Genomic DNA, 4,556 nt, shown 5'->3' with positions numbered 1-4,556 from the left:
TAGGATAGTTGATCTTTGTAGTCTTTATAATGTTAAGTGTGCATGGATGTTTGTACGTAAGCTATCTGTATCCCTTACTTAGAATATTTAGTGTTGTAGAGATCAGGAAAAGTTGACCTGATCTCTAGGACACTAACAGGTTAGGAAACAGCTGCTTCGTAGCTTGTTTCGTGAACCTGGACATTAGTTCAGTAAATATTTTCTGGAATATATATTTCCTATCCTTAGAGAATATTTACTAAACTAATTGATTCAGTTTATGCAGAGTTGGAGATGAATTATTTCGCATATAACTTAGAATATATTATTCTACCCATTTATGGAAAGTAGAATAATATCTTAGAATATCTCTTATTTACAAAAATAAAAGATATTCTATTTTCCTAAGTTATGATCTGAAAAGATCACGAAAGAATTCATCTCCCAACCTTATAAAAGCATAAACTCGATCAGAATTTCGAGCGAGCTTTTCTGAAAAACTTCTCTATCTTTGAAAGCTCGAAATACACTCTAAGGGAAATAGTTAGTTCATCTCTTACAAACTATTTATGCACACAGTAAGAATTGTTTTGTAATTATCTCTTGTAAGCTTTGAGTGGAAGCATTTAGAGGGAAACAAAGGGTTTGTATTGAATCACTAAGAGGTTAGTGATTGGGTAGCATTTACGAGTGTGAGTGCAAGTGCTTGTGAGTTCAAGTGCGAAGTGACACCTAGAGTTAGGTGTGGGGATCACGAGTGTGATCATTTGTAATTGCTTTTGTTTTTCAGAGTTGATTAATAAAAGTAATTAGGGTAGTGGAGGACGTAGGCTCAGAGTTGAGCTGAACCTCGTTAAATCCTTGTGTTGATTATTTATTGAATTTTCTGTTTCCGCTGCAGGACCAGTTCATCACCTGGTCCCCTTACATAAATAGAGAAGAAAATCCAATAATTCTTAACACTGCCCTGTACTCAATTCAACCCCCCCCCCTTCTTGAGTACCAGCTGCACTTTCACTTTGTGCATTTAGCCATTGCTCCAAGAACTCAGCACAGGCATGAGGCTAACCACCTTGATGCTATGCTGATGTACTGTCTTGAAAACAAAATACAAATCAATTTCCCTTCCATCATGATAAAACACCTCACCCACTGTCTTGCAAACCATTTGAAGGTTGGATATGAAAATCTGATCATTACTCTCATTGAGAGTTTTGGTATTTCTGTGGAGAACTGTGAACATATCAAACTACAAACCAATCATTTTGTTCAACCCAAAACCCTTGAAAGCAGAAACTTGCATGTTGTTGATGGTATTACCCAATTCCTTCCTAAACAAACTCCTAAGGCTAAGGAAGGAGTTAAGGTTCTGACTGAGGAAGAGAAGTTGGACAAATGGCTGGAAGAAGAGGAAAGTGAGGGAGAGGAAGAAAATAAGGAAAAAGAAGAATGTTCTGAAAAGAAGGGCAGGAAAAGTAATGCTTCTGGTGCTAGGAAAAGGAAGAGCATTAGGTTGGCTGTTAAGCCAAAAGCAAAAGCTGAGGCTCCAGCTGCTTTTTTGGATCTCAGTGAAGAGAAAGCCTTTGTTCAGGGGGAACAGGGCATATTTATGCAGGAATCTATCACTCGCTCTGCTCCTGTAAGTGCAGGTACAGGATTTGCTGCCTTTGGTTCTGTGAGTTCCACCTTGGAACTGAAGGCACTCAAAGATGCTGTCAAGCTGTTGTCTGATGCTCAACCATCTCTGCTCCTGAGGATTGGAGCTCTTGAGAAGCTAGTAGGAGACCTGGTGCATGCTTCTCAGGAACTCACCTCAGCAATGAAGGAAAGTACTTCAATTCTCTCTCAAGGCCAGGCTGAGTTGTTGAAGAAGCTGGAAGAGATTGTTGTTGAAGAAGAAGTTGCTGAGGAAACAGAAGAAGAGCACAAGACCCTAGCCCCTACACCCTAATCCTATTTTCTGCCTATCTCATATATCAAACTATCTTTTAATCTTGGTTTGTATTAAACTTAGTTTATTTTGCTTCTTTTGGTCTGTAAACAATTAAACAGGGTATTTCCTTTTGTTTTTGATGTTCTGGATGAACATCAGTTTGTTTATATGGATGTTGCTTGTTTGCTTTATGACTATTTGCATACTATTTCTGCCTATATGTGCTTTGTTCTATGCTTTGGACACAAACCAATAAAATGGTGCTGTGTTTAGATATGTATATTTGTGTGCATTATTTTTGATGAACGCCAAAAGGGGGAAAAGAAGGCAAACTCAATTGTTGACAAGCTCTCCATCCGTTTATAATAGAAGGTATAACCATAACTTCCATTCAGTTCCTTGTTTAAATTGAGCTAGTTCATTTTTGTTTTAAGTTTTTCGTTTTCTGATTGTCTTTTAAAAATTTTTATTTTTTTTTAGTTTGCTTAGGTTTGTCATTCATCAAAAAGGGGGAATATTGTTGATCTTAAGTTTTGATGATGACTCAAGGAACCTAAGCAAACCCATAAGGGCCTTAACTTTTGTCTATTAGCTTTGATGTACTTGACAGGTTCTTATATGCAACAAAGTTCTAGAGTCAGAACGGAGCATGGAACAAGTCTAAAGGATGAGCTATGGACGAGCATAGAAGACAATCAGAAGCCAAGTTCCTTGAGTGAGGAACTGAAGCTCCAGAGTTGAAGCTTCACTGTGTTCCAAGGAGTCTATTGTATCTTTATCATTTATTTTAGGCTTCTTGTATATATGTTAAGTACATGGTTAATTGATAGGATTCAAGTGGATTAAATTTCAGTTTATAAAGATTTTATTTTTCCTTTCTTTAACAAGATTTAATTTTATTTCGGAAAAATATCTTTTAAGTAAAAATATCTTATTTATTAAAAGATTTTCTATTCTGATTTTATCCTAATATTTTGGAAAATCTGACTTGGTAAAACTATTTTTAAAACGGCTTTTACTTGGTAAAGGAGGTTGAGAAAATAAAGGAATCACTTCCTTATTGTATGCTTCAGCTTGCTGCCCAAGCATCCACGAACTGCACTTCCTTATTTCATGGAAGTTGTGGTATAGTGGGAGCTAAGGAAAACGTAAGGTTTTCAACTGCTTTCCTACCGTATAAATAGGATTAGTTTTCTGTTTTGAAAAGTACACTTGAGCATTACAATTCTAAGCTTTTCTAAAAGAGTAAAAAATCCACTTAAGTCCTTGAGTGTCTTTGTACTTAGCATCTTTAGAAGTTTTATCTTGAGTTGTATTGGGGTAGAGTTTGGGTAAACTCTAGAGTGTGAAATTGCTTTGAGTGAAGCAAGGAGATAGAGAGAGATTCGAGAGTTTAACTGATTGAGGGATCAGTTGAGGGGGAACTTAAGTTCGTTGAGGAACTTGAGTTTAGAGTCTTAATTTGTAATAGGTTGTTTGCCCTATTATTATTAAGAGTTGAGTTTAAAATCCCTTGTGGTCGTGGTTTTTCTTCTTGATTAGGGCCAAGAAGTTTTCCACGTAAAATCTCTCTTGCACTTTAAAGTTTTTGTTTAAGTTTCTTTAAGAATTTCGCAAAAATTACCCTAGTTCCTCCACAATACAATTCACCCCCCCTCTTGTATTGTTCATTCGAGTCAACAAAGTACAACTGATTTTAGCTGATATTATGATCCCCCCACCCAAACAGACTCAAACTCATTCAATAAGCATTTATCCTAAACCAAGCCCAGTCAAACTCTGCATCGATTCGGCTACCAACATACAACTCATAGCCGAATGAAATTCAACAATTATTTATCCTAAATCAGTTTCTGAATAGAATCAATACAAGCTAAGACATTCATCAATTAAATTACATAAATCATCAATTCTAAAACAAATTTATTAATTGTACAAAATCTGAAATTTCACAATTGATTTTGGTGGAGAGTCATGTACTGCCAACTCGTCGAATTTTTGGAGCTTTGATCAGTTGGAGCCTTAATACTCTCAACAGGAGGGTGATTCACTACTCACTTCTACAGTACTTCAAAAGAATACAAACAAATATGTGACTAGTACGTGCTTCTAAGAACATTTATGTACAAGCAAGCAAATTTGATGACCAATACAGTTTACACTCAAAAGAATACACAAATTATCCATAATACATAATGCATAAATAAAAAAAATTCACAAATTATCCATAATACATAATGCATAAAAAAATTCTTGAACTAGTAAAAATTAAAAAAAAAAGCAAATATAGAAATAAAAGGGGAAAAACAAAAGCACCTTAGTGATTGGTACTTGGCTGGAAGAAAAATTGTCCATTAAACGGACAAAAAGAGCAATGAGGTGCTTCTGATACTCTCAAAAGACAAGCAAATGATACTAAAGAACTTCTTCTCATCTTTCCTCAAACCCCATAGTAGTAGGCATGTAGTATTAGCAGTAGTAATAGTGCTTCTCAATTTAACTACACATACACAACAATATCCAAACAACAACAAACATATTAAAAAGTAATCCACCTTTTAGCATTTCCCAAACCCAATTCAATCAAAATTTCATAGCCTCGTCATATTATTTAATAGTAGTATTATGATAATATAGAGAATGC

The sequence above is a fragment of the Chenopodium album genome, chromosome 9 (genome assembly GCF_948465745.1).
Source record: "Chenopodium album chromosome 9, dcCheAlbu1.1, whole genome shotgun sequence".
Classification (NCBI taxonomy): Eukaryota; Viridiplantae; Streptophyta; class Magnoliopsida; order Caryophyllales; family Amaranthaceae; genus Chenopodium; species Chenopodium album.
The sequence above is the reverse complement of the archived record's forward strand: the minus strand, read 5'-3'. Positions refer to the sequence as shown.